Source organism: Manis pentadactyla, chromosome 3, assembly GCF_030020395.1.
Source record: "Manis pentadactyla isolate mManPen7 chromosome 3, mManPen7.hap1, whole genome shotgun sequence".
Lineage (NCBI taxonomy): Eukaryota > Metazoa > Chordata > Mammalia > Pholidota > Manidae > Manis > Manis pentadactyla.
The window spans coordinates 22,963,699-22,976,516 of record NC_080021.1 but is presented as its reverse complement, the minus strand read 5'-3'; the positions used below and the strand labels follow the sequence as shown (position 1 = coordinate 22,976,516).

The 12,818-nt window shown below is 36.8% G+C and overlaps 1 protein-coding gene across 12 annotated transcripts in view; it reads right to left on the bottom strand.

Annotated features, from left to right (window-relative positions):
• TAF2 (TATA-box binding protein associated factor 2) overlaps positions 1-12,818 on the bottom strand; it is a 149,746-nt gene that overhangs the window by 3,154 nt on the left and 133,774 nt on the right. For 2 of the 12 annotated variants that reach the window (XR_008996211.1, XR_008996210.1), the window contains exon 28: positions 11,964-12,089. The exons of the other annotated variants lie outside the window; for them this stretch is intronic. The gene's annotated coding sequence lies outside the window, so the exon portion shown is untranslated. The remainder of the gene's footprint in view (positions 1-11,963; positions 12,090-12,818) is intronic. 12 annotated transcript variants of the gene reach the window in all.

The window sequence follows — 12,818 nt, the reverse complement described above, 5'->3', positions numbered from 1 at the left end:
GTCCTGCGCTGGGAGCACAAACCTACATTTCATGGTCCTTTCATGAGACTCGCACGATTACCAGGTTGGAAAGTTAATACAGGCGGAGTTCCTGGGGAGACTGGGATTCCAGCCGCTTGTGGAAAGCAGGGATCCATAACCGGCTGCTCTGGGACAAAAGCTTATACCTGTGTGCTCGGCCCACTGGCTCAGGCAGTGCAGACAGGCACAGGAGCCGGGAAGCAGGAAACAGATCTTTCCTCCCCTGAGACACCAATACCGCTCCCCCTGTGACCCCCGACATTGCTTCAGGGGCTGAGCAGTTCCAGATTAGAGCTTCTGGACACTAGAGGGCGCCATATACAAACATGAAATGCCAAAGAAACCTGGTCCAGAATAAAATTATTAATACAACCCCCGAGAAAGATTTAAATGATGTGGACCTCGTGACTCTTCCTGAAAGGGAGTTCAAAATAAAAATCATTAACATGCTAATGGAGGTACGGAAAGATATCCAAGAACTCAGGAATGAATTCAGGTCAGACATCCAATCGCTGAAGAGCACGATGGAGGGTATTAAAAGCAGGCTGTATACAGTGGAGACGATAAATGAAATAGAAACTAGAGAAGAGGAATACAAAGAAGCTGAGGCACAGAGAGAAAAAAGGATAAGAATGAAAGAATATTGAGAGAACTGTGTGACCAATCCAAAAGGAACAATATTCGCATTACAGGGATACCAGAAGAAGAAGAGAAAGAGAAAGGGATAGAAAGTGTCTTTGAGGAGGTAGCTGCTGAAAACTTCCCCAATCTGGGGAAGGAGATAGCCTCTCAGGCCATGGAGATCCACAGATCTCCCAACACAAGGGACCCAAGGAAGACAACACCATGACACATAGTAATAAAACTGGCAAAGATCAAGGATAAGGACAGACTATTAAAAGCAGACAGAGAGAGAAATAAGATCACATACAAAGGAAAGCCCATCAGGCTAACATCAGACTTCTCAGCAGAAACCTTAGAGGCCAGAAGGGAGTGGCATGATGTGTTTAATGCAATGAAGCAGAAGGGCCTGGAACCAAGATTACTTTATCCAGCAAGATTATCATTTAAATTTGAAGGAGGGTTTAAACAATTTCCAGATAAGAAAAGCTGGGAGAATTTACCTCCCACAAACCATCTCTACAGTCTATTTTTGAGAGACTGCTATAGATGGAAGTGTTCCTAAGGTTTAATAGCTGTCACCAGAGGAAATAAAACCACAGTAAAGAAAGGAGAACAGCTAATTACTAAACAAATGCAAAATTAAATTAACTATCCCCAAAGTCAATCAACGGATGGACAAAGAACAGAATGTAACACCTAATATATAAAGAATGGAGGAAGAAGGAAAAAGGAGGAGAAACAGAAAAGAACCTTTAGATTGTGTTTGTAACAGCATACTAAGAGAGTTAAGTTAGACTCTTAGATAGGGAATTACCCTTGAACCTTTGGTAACCATGAATCTAAAGCCTGCAATGGCAATAAGTACATACCTATCGATAATCACACTAAATGTAAATGGACTGAATGCACCAATCAAAAGACATAGAGTCACTGAATGGATAAAAAAACAAGACCCATCTATACACTGCCTGCAAGAGACTCACTTTAAACCCAAAGACATACACAAAGTAAAAGTGAAGGGATGGAAAAAGATATTTCATGCAACTAACAGAGAGAAAAAAGCAGGAGTTGCAGTACTTGTATCAGACAAAATAGACTTCAAAACACAGAAAGTAACAAGAGACAAAGAAGGACATTACATAATGATAAAGGGGTCAATCCAAGAAGAAGATATAACCATTATAAATATATTTGCTCCCAACACAGGAGCACGCACATATGTGAAACAAATACTAACAGAATTTAAAGGGGAAATAGAATACAATGCATTCATTCTAGGAGACTTCAATACTCCACTCACTCTGAAGGACAGATCCACCAGACAGAAGATAAGTAAGGAGACAGAGGCACTGAACAACACAATAGAACAGAAGAACCTAACAGACATCTACAGAACTGTACACCCAAAAGCAACAGAATACACATTCTTCTCAAGTGCACATGGAACATTTTCAAGAATAGATCATATACTAGGCCACAAAAAGAGCCTCAGTAAATTCAAAAAGATTGAAATTGTACCAACCAGTTTCTCAGATCACAAAGCTATGAAACTAGAAATTACACAAAGAAAATGAAAAATCCCACAAACACATGGAGGCTTCACAACATGCTCCTAAATAACTAATGGATCAATGACCGAATAAAAACAGAGATCAAGCAATATATGGAGACAAATGACAACAATAATTCAACACTGCAAAATCTGTGGAACGCAGGCAAGGCTGTGCTAAGAAAGTATACTGCAATACAGGCCCACCTCAAGAAAGAAGAACAATCCCATATAAGCAGTCTAAACTCACAATTAATGAAACTAGAAAAAGAACAACAAATGAGGCCCAAAGTCAGTAGAAGGCAGGACATAATAAAGATTAGAGCAGAAATAAATAAAATTGAGAAGAGTGAAACAATCGAAAGAATCAATGAAAGCAAGAGCTGGTTCTTCGAGAAAATAAACAAAATTGATAAACCCCTAGCCAGACTTATCAACAAAAAAAAGAGAGTCTACACATATAAACAGAATCAGAAATGAGAAAGGAAAAGCCACTACGGACACCACAGAAATACAAAGAATTATTAGAGAATACTCTGAAAAATTATATGCTAACAAACTGGATAACCTAGAAGAAATGGACAACTTTTGAGAAAAATACAACTTCCAAGGCTGACCAAGGAAGAATCAGAAAATCTGAACAGATCAATTACCAGCAACGAAATTGAACTGGTAATCAAAAACCTACCTAAGAACAAAACTCCTGCACCAGATGGCTTCACCGCTGAATTTTAGCAAACATTTAGTGAAGACCTAATACCCATTCTCCTTAAAGTTTCCCAAAAAATAGAAGTGGAGGGAATACTTCCAAATTCATTCTATAAGGCCAGCATCACTCTAATACCAAAACCAGGCAAAGACACCACAAAAAAAGAAAATTACAGACCAATATCCCTGATGAACACAGATGCAAAAATACTCAACAAAATATTAGCAAACCAAATTCAAAAATACATCAGAAAGATCATCGATTCATGATCAAGTTGGATTTATGCCAGGGATGCAAGGATGGTACAATATTTGAAAATCCATCAACATCATCCACCACATCAAGAAAAAGAAGGACAAAATCCACATCATCACCTTCATAGATGCTGAAAAAGCATTTGACAAAATTCAACATCCATTCATGATAAACATTCTCAACAAAATGGGTATAGAGGGCAAGTACCTCAACATAATAAAGGCTGTATATGAAAAACCCATAGCCAGCCAACATTATACTTAACAACGAGAAGCTGAAAGCTTTACCTTTAAGATTGGGAACAAGACAAGGATGCCCACTCTCCCCACTGTTATTCAACATAGTACTGGAGGTCCTAGCCACGGCAATCAGACAACACAAAGAAATAAAAGGCATCCAGATTGGCAAGGAAGAAGCTAAACTGTCCCTGTTTGCAGATGACATGATATTGTACATAAAAAACCCTAAAGAATCCACTCCAAAACTACTAGATCTAATATCTGAATTCAGCAAAGTTGCAGGATACAAAATTAATACATAGAAATCTGTGGCATTCCTATACGCTTAACAATGAACTAGCAGAGAAGGAAATCAGGAAAACAATTCCATTCACAATTGCATCAAAAAGAATAAAATACCTAGGAATAAACCTAACCAAGGAAGTGAAAGACCTATACTCTGAAAACTACAAGACACTCATGAGAGAAATTAAAGAAGATACCAATAAATGGAAACACATTCCGTGCTCATGGATAGGAAGAATTAATATTGTCAAAATGGCCATCCTGCCTAAAGCAATCTACAGATTCAATGCAATTCCTATCAAAAATTCCAACAGCATTATTCAACGAACTAGAGAAAATCATCCTAAAATTCATATGGAACCACAAAAGACCCCAAATAGCCAAAGCAATCCTGAAAAGGAAGAATAAAGCAGGCGGAATTACACTCCCCAACTTCAAGCTCTACTACAAAGCCACAGTAATCAAGACAATTTGGTACTGGCACAAGAACAGACCCATAGACCAATGGAACAAACTAGACAGCCCTGATATAAACCCAAGCATATAAAGTAAATTAATATGTGATAAAGGAGCAAGAGACATACAATGGGGAAATGACAGCCTCTTCAACAGCTGGTGTTGGCAAAACTGGACAGCTACATGCAAGAGAATGAAACTGGATTATTGTTTAACCCCATACATGAAAGTAAACTCGAAATGGATTAAAGACTCAAATATAAGTCATGAAACATAAAACTCTTAGAAGACAACATACACAAACATCTCCTGAATATAAGCATAAGCAACTTCTTCCTGAACCCACCTCCTCGAGAAAGGGAAACAAAAGCAAAAATGAACTCATGGGACTACATCAAACTAAAAAGTTTTTGTATGGCAAAGGACATCATCAACAGAACAAAAAGGCATCCTACAGTATGGGAGAATATATTTGTAAATGACATATCGACAAGGGGTTAACATCCAAAATATATAGAGAACTTACACACCTCAGCACCCAAAAAGCAAATAACCTGATTAACAAATTAACAAATGGGCAGAGGATATGAAGAGACGGTTCTCCGGAGAAGAAATTCAGATGGCCAACAGACACATGAAAAGATGCTCCACATCACTAATCATCAGGGAAATGCAAATTAAAACCACAATGAGATATCACCTCACACCAGTAAGGATGGCCAGCATCAAAAAGACTAAGAACAACAAATGTTGGCGAGGATGTGGAGAAAGGGGAACCCTCCTGCACTGCTGGTGGGAATGTAAGCTAGTTCAACCATTGTGGAAAGCAATATGGAGGTTCCTCAAAAAACTAAAAATAGAAATACCATTTAACCCTGGAATCCCACTCCTTGGAATATACCCAAAGAATACAACTTCTCAGATTCAAAAAGACATATGCACCCCTATGTTCATCGCAGCACTTTTTACAATAGCCAAGATATGGAAGCAACCAAAGTGACCATCAGTAGATGAATGGATAAAGAAGATGTGGTACACATATACAATGGAATACTATTCAGCCATAAGAAAGAAACAAATCCTACCATTTGCAACAACATGGATGGAGCTGGAGGACATTATGCTCAGTGAAATAAGCCAGGTGGAGAAAGACAAATGCCAAATGATTTCCCTTATTTGTGGAGTATAACAATGAGGTAAAACTGAAGGAACAAAATGGCAGCAGACTCAGAGACTCCAATAATGAACTAGTGGTTACCAAAGGGGAGGGGTGTGGGAGGGCAGGTGGGGAGGGAGGGAGAAGGGGACCGAGGAGTATTATGTTTAGTACACATGGTGTGGGGGATAACGGGGAAAACAGTGTATCACAGAGAAAGCACATAGTGGGTCTCTGGCAACTTGCTGCACTGATGGACAGTGACTGCATTCGGGTATGGGTGGGGACTTGATAATATGGGTAAATGTAGTAACCACATTGTTTTTTCATGTGAAACCTTCATAAGAGTGTGTATCAATCATACCTTAATAAAAAATCAAAAAAAAAAAAAAGAAAGAAAGAAAGCTGACTGTAATTATCTGCTTAAAAACTCAGTTGGTTCTACCAACAGAATAAAAGTCAAACTCCTTGGACTTCAGTACTGCAGTTTTTGAAAATAGTTTTTATCTTAAAAAAAACAGGATTTTTACTAAAATAGACTTTTCTTTTCTCTTTTAAAAAGTAAATTTTCAGCACTCATTTTGATCTAAACCAGCCCCAAACTATGGTTTTTACCAAAACAGGCATTATCATAGAAGTTTCCTGAAAATCATTTTCAGTACTAACTTTATTGAGTTTCCAATCTGTCCTGAGCTTATCCCTTCCAGCCTTATCTTCTACTGTTCCACTCTATGCACGTTAGGCTAGCCCTGTCATAGCTCTGTGAATGCTATCCCCTAGGCTTGAAAGACGTTCCCTTATTTCTTATTCAACTCACACAGTCATTTAACAAACATCAGGAACTACATAGGAACTGAGGAAAATAATGATGAAGTGGACAGATCTCATTCCTCCTGGAGCATACAAACTAGCTAAGAATAAAGAAATTGAGCAAGCACACCAGAGTAATAAAAGACAAAACAGTAAAACAAGAACTCAACAGAAAACTTAAATTACTTGTGGGGGGATGAGAGGCCCACTTCTTCAAGAAAGTAATGTTTAAACTGAATCCTAAGGGAGGGGAAAGGAAAAGAAAAAACACTTTAGGCTCTTTAATTATTTACAACTCAGCTCAATTGTCATTTCTTTGGGAAGTTTTCCCCAAACTGCCCTGAAACAATCACTTCTCTCATATTCCCACAATACAACACAGATGAGGAAATTAAGGCACAGATAAATTAAGTGCCTTGCCCAAGGTGGTTCTGGAAGAGTGTACTCTTCACCACTATGCCCATTTGCACATAGCATAGTGCATACTGCAGCATATTTTCTTATCTTTGGATCCCTTTCATTAGACTCAGAGCTTCTTAGGACAGGGAGTCTGACTTTTGCATCTCTGTACCCCAGTGTACTGCACAGCATCCAGCACCCCCTCTACCTATACCTCCCAGCCTGCCAGTTTGCAAAATGAATGCATGAACTAATATTACAGAATTACATAATTGCTGTGTTTCTTTTTAAATAGGATGTCGGGTGAATTTAGTCCCACTAAATGTAATTTGAAGGTAACTGATTTTGAAGGGTGAGAGATAAACACAAAAACTATTATAGATCATTCATTCAACTGACATTGACTATTTTGTACTTCATGCCAGGCACTAATCCCAGTATTTTAAAACAAGTAAATTTGTCAGATAAAGTTCCTGTCTTCACAGATTATTTGCCTTTTATTACCACAAAATTGTATTTTTTATATTCATGATTTTTTTGTGAAACTAATACTAATTATAATAATGATGTAAAAGCTAAGATTATTTATATATAAAAACTAGTTTGGGTATCTGTATCTTTTGCAGTAATTGATACCCAGATACTTCAGAAAAGGAAAAATTTTGAGATATCTAACTTACAGTATCAAATATGCCACTACATAATTTTAATTTTGATTTTAAATGAATTACATGAATATGTTCCAGTTTTATGAATATGGGAAAATAGGTCCATAACTAACAGAATACATAACAAGGTGATGAGAAGTTACAGAGATTTTAAAGCCTCATGAACAAACGCCTTTAGCTTCTATACCATTACTTAGTCAGTCTACCTCAACAGACTCTGTAGCTTTCCAAGAGACTGTCCACACTATTAGAAGTCTGAGGTCCTTTCTGCACTGAAAGAAGTTCATCTTCTAATCCTAAACACCTGCCACACTACTTGGAATGTAGAAAAGTCACTGATTTTACTGGAAACTGTACTTCCCAGCAGAGGCAACTGCCAAATGGACAACTGAGTGTGTACTTGGGTGTACTCTTTTCCATGGAATACTTACAACCATTTCAAAAGTAAATCCAGTGTCTTGTCTAGTGGCCTTATACTCTGCATTAAAGATACACTAATTATAAACCTTGTATTTCTCTTAATTTAAATCTATTAGAAAGACAGTGGATGAGCCAGATAAAGGATAAAGGTCTTAAGAACTAGAGCTCCTAAGACAAATAGCTGATTCCAGGTCTGGGAAGAAAATTTACAAGATGAGCCTGAAAAATCTGGTATAATAACAGATGAAGTCTTCTCAACAGACTCAAGTCAACTTTAGAAGTTCTCACTGTCTGAAGAAAGAACAATTTGAATATTGATATGGACAGTAATTGTAATGGGTTGGAACTGATTGATCACTATTAGAGAATGCTAGATAACCAACTCATTATTTTGAAAATTAATTATTAAATATTCAGAATCAAGCTTTTCCTTTCCTTTGTAATTTATACCATTGCATAATAGTAGATGAGGGGAAACTTAGCTTTATATAAATAATCCACCTTAAAAATAAAAACGGAAAGATGAATTAGAGTATCATCATCTTGCAACCCTTAATGGACCTAGGCCATGCACATTTTAGTGGCTAACCTCATAAAAAAGTCAGACACTATATGATTCCAGATGGAAGAAAACACCATCATGTATAAACTGGAATCCAATTAAACTTTTAGATACAACTACAAACTAAGAGGAAATACCCAGAACTCTTAACACGTTAATTAAATCACAGGGATATAATTAGCAAGATACAGACTCGAAAACTACAAATCAAATCCCTGGTTTCTTTAACAAATACATTGTAAAAGGGGAAAAAAAGAAAGATGGATTGGAAACTTCAAATTTAAAAAGATGTAAAGGACCCATATGCATATATGGTCAATTAATACAAGATAAAGGAGCCATGGATGAACAATGGAGAAAAGACAGCTTCTTCAGTAACTGGTGTTGGGAAAACTGGACAGCTACATGCAAGAGAACGAAACTGGATTATAGTCTAACCCCCTACAAAAAAGGAAACTCAAAATGGATCAAACACCTGAATGTAAGACATGAAACCATAAAACTCTTGGAAGAAAACATAGGCAAAAATCTCTTAAAACATAAGCATGAGCAATTTTTTCCTGGACACATCTGCTCAAGCAAGGGAAACAAAATAAAAAATGAACAAGTGGGACTACCTCAAACTAAAAAGCTTCTGTACAGCAAAGGATACTATTAGCAAAATAAAAAAGCAACCCATAATATGGGAGAATATATTCATAAATGATTCACCCAGTAAGGGGTTAAAATCCAAAATATATAAAGAACTCATATTCCTCAACACCCAAAAAACAAATAACCTGATTAAAAAATGGGTGGAAAACCTGAACAGACACTTCTCCAAAGAAGAAATATGGATGGCCAACAGGCACATGAAAAGATGCTCCACATTGCTAATCATCAGAGAAACTCAAATTAAAACCACAATATCACCTCACACCAGTTAGGATGACCACCATCCAAAAGACAAACAACAAATATTGGTAAGGATGTAGAGAATGGGGAACCCTCCTACACTGCTGGTGGGAAAGTAAATTAGTTCAACCATTGTGGAAAGCAGTATGGAGGTTCCTCAAAAAACTCAAAATAGAAATTTTTTTAAATTTACCCTAGGATTTTACCCTAGGACCTAGGAATTTACCCTAAGAATGCAGGAGCCCAGTTTGAAAAAGACATATGCATCCCTACGTTTATCGCAGCACTATTTACAATAGCCAAGAAAGGAAGCAACCTAAGTATTCATCAGTAGATGAATGGATAAAGAAGATGTGGTACATATACACAATGGAATATTATGCAGCCATAGGAAGAAAACAAATCCTACCATTTGCAACAACATGGATGGAGCTAGAGGGTATTATGCTCAGTGAAATAAGCCAGGCAGAGAAAGACAGGTACCAAATGATTTCACTCATGTGTGGAGTATAACAACAAAGAAAAAAACTGAAGGAACAAAACAGCAGCAGACTCACAGAATCCAGGAATGGACTAACAGTTGTCAAAGGGAAAGGAACTGGGGAGGATGGGTGGAAATGGAGGGATAAGGGGAATAAGGGGCATTACAATTAGCACACATAATGTAGGGGAGGGCACAGGGAAGGCAGTATAGCACAGAGGAAACAGGTAGTGACTCTATAGCATCTTACTATGCTGATGGACAGTGATTGTAATGGGGTATGTGGTGGGGACTTGATAATGGGGGGAATCTAAGTAACCACAATGTTGCTCATGTAATTGTATATTAATGATACCAAAATAAAAAAAACTTTAAAAAAAAAGATGTAAAAGATATGGCAGCCAAGTGCAATGTGTAGACCTTATATAGATACTGACTCAAACAAATAGTTAAAAATAAAAAACAAAAATGGCATTTATGAGTCAGTTGAAATTTAAGTAACTAGATATTTAAAGTTATGAAAAAACTTTTAATTTTTAATATATATTACTGTGGTTATAACTTTTTATTTAAAGTTCTTTTTTAGAGTTACATACTAAATTACTTATGAATAAAATGATGATATGTGGGATTTGTTTCATGATAATTCACAAAGGTGGAAATGGGCAAGGGTACACATTAAACAAGGCTGACCATAAATTGAGCACTGTTGAAGCTGAGTAATGGGTACAAGGGTTTGTTACACTAATCTGATTATTTCACAGCTTTCAATAAAGTGATTTTCAAAAATGAGAAGGCAATTTGGCACTATACATGGAAATATTAAATGCCTCTATTCTTTGATTTAAAAAGTTCATTTCTAGAAATTTATCCCACAAATGTGCCTAAAAAACACACATACAAAAATATTTATTAGAGTTTATAAAAATACAACATCTGATAAAACCTAAAGTTACTCTATTATCATCAACATTTAGTGCTTAGGCTTTCATTTATTATAGACAATATATATTTTTTGTTTGCTGAATCTCTACCTTCCCGAAATAATTTTGACCATGTCTAACCCAAGGTGATAAGAAAGTACAATTCCCTTCCCATGTAAAATGGTGTTAACAGTCAGATTTGGGACAAATACAAGTTTACTCTCACACTAACATAATGGGCTCATCTATAAAATCTCTACTGAGAAAAATGCATATATTCTCATTCCCCTTATACAAATATTTAAACACATAATTCCAAACATCATTTCAGGGATTTACAAGATGCCTGAAACCTTGAGGCCCACCCAAGGCCAGATACCACTCATTTTTAAGCTAATGAAATCCCTTTTGGTGACATGAAATATTTATTTGTAGTGTAGATAGCACATATATCAGAAAAGGGAGATATACATAATTCACAGTATTATAAATTTCCAATCTCATGCTATATGGAAAGAATAAAACAGATGTTTTGTTTTTCTATCCAACAAAAAATCTTTCCTAAGGACCTCATAAAATGTACAGATAAGGGTTTTAGCTGTAGTTAACTTAACAAATGCAAAACAAACAGAAATAGGTACTTAATAAGCCTAATATGAAAGCTTTTCAGCCCACCTGATAAAAGTGCTGATAAGTTGAATAACCTGTTAACTCTACTAAATTCATTCACATGAGGTGTAAGTTTAAACCTAATGCAAAACCTGCAGTTTCTATTAGGAAAAATATGAAGTCTGCTCTTTGGATTCTATATATATAACTGTAAAAAAAAAAAAGTACAGAATTATACCACTATAATAAAAGGGAAAAAAAAATCAAAGTCTATTTTTCACATTAAGTGTTTCAAAACAAAGAACTCCAGGGCTCTCAAGTTTTTCTTTTTTTTCTTTAAAGGATTTCACGCACCAGAAGAGTGCTTCTCTGACTTGTAAAAGAAGGCATTATATAACACAGCAGCCCTAGACATAAAATTGCAGGAATTCTCCTTTTCTTCTCCAAAGGAACCACTAGGGATTCCCATCTGTTCTTAATCCTGTCATTCCTCCTCCACTTCATGACTGCAACCACTGCAGCAACTTGGGATACAGACCAGCCACCTCAGGCCCCTGCAGTGGTGGAGAGGGAGCAGCAGGGGTAGGACAGGAGAGGACACACACAGTATGCTCAACCAGGCAGCCCTGTCTCCAGATTCCTGTGCTTACCTCAGGAGAGGGAGAAGAAATAGTAATGAAGGAAAATAACCCTGCCACTTCCCCTTTCTTACCACAAATGGCTTAACCTACCGCACATATTCATACATAACCCACCCAAAAATATTCTTCTCACTTTCATATGCAGGGAAAGAGAAAACTGGGGGGAAAAAAGTTTACAAAGTTAACCATGACCTATCTTCTACTTAACAATTTCCTTCCCTTTTTATTTTACCTAAACCCCAACTCCTTTTCTATCACTCACAGATGACAGCAGCAACACATTCCAGTTCTCAACAATCATCTAGCTTGCTGCTTCCATGGGAGCCATCAGACTTCATCTCAGCTTATGAAAAAAGGAAGTGGAGTACCCAACTCAAAAGCCTTCCACCTAAGGAGATAGCATAAATGAATAAGCAGTCTACGAAATACAACACAAAAGGAATCAATGAAGTAGAAAGCATATCCCTACTTAAGTGAGCTTCTTAGTGAACTCTTTTTCAAGAGAAGCTGGAAATCCAGATTTTTATGTGTAATCTCTTCATTTTTTAGTCAACTAGTTCAAACATTTTTGTAAGACTTCTATAGACCAAATAAAAGATAATACATCAATTGGATGAGATGAATAGGCCCAAAAACCTCATTTGTGAGCTTTTAATCTAGAATCTCTAGAGATTTAAGAGAGGTCACAGCTTCCCTTACCACTATTCCATGCCTCCTCTTCTGAACACTACACTCTCAACCCTAGGCCAAGATACCCACCACAGTAGGAGATGGCTGGCTCTTGCTGGGAGGCAGAAAGAGAGGAAGTTTCTCTTTTAGTTCCAACTTTAGCTGGGTTTAGGTTAAAGTTTTGCTTCTGACATTCCAAAAACTGAAGTTCTAAATGCCCCTTCTCTTAGAAACAGTTACACATAACTGCTACCTTTGATACTTCTATTCTTCATGTATGGTATAAGTAAAAAAGGTTTTTGTTAGCTAGTTTGGGAAAGTTACCTATCAAATATCACAATTTGTCCATAGGAAAACTGCAACTGCAATTCCAAAATAAACACATGCATAAATAAACCTTTGGAACACTACCACTTGTAAAATGAAGGGTTTCTAAATTCTAATATCA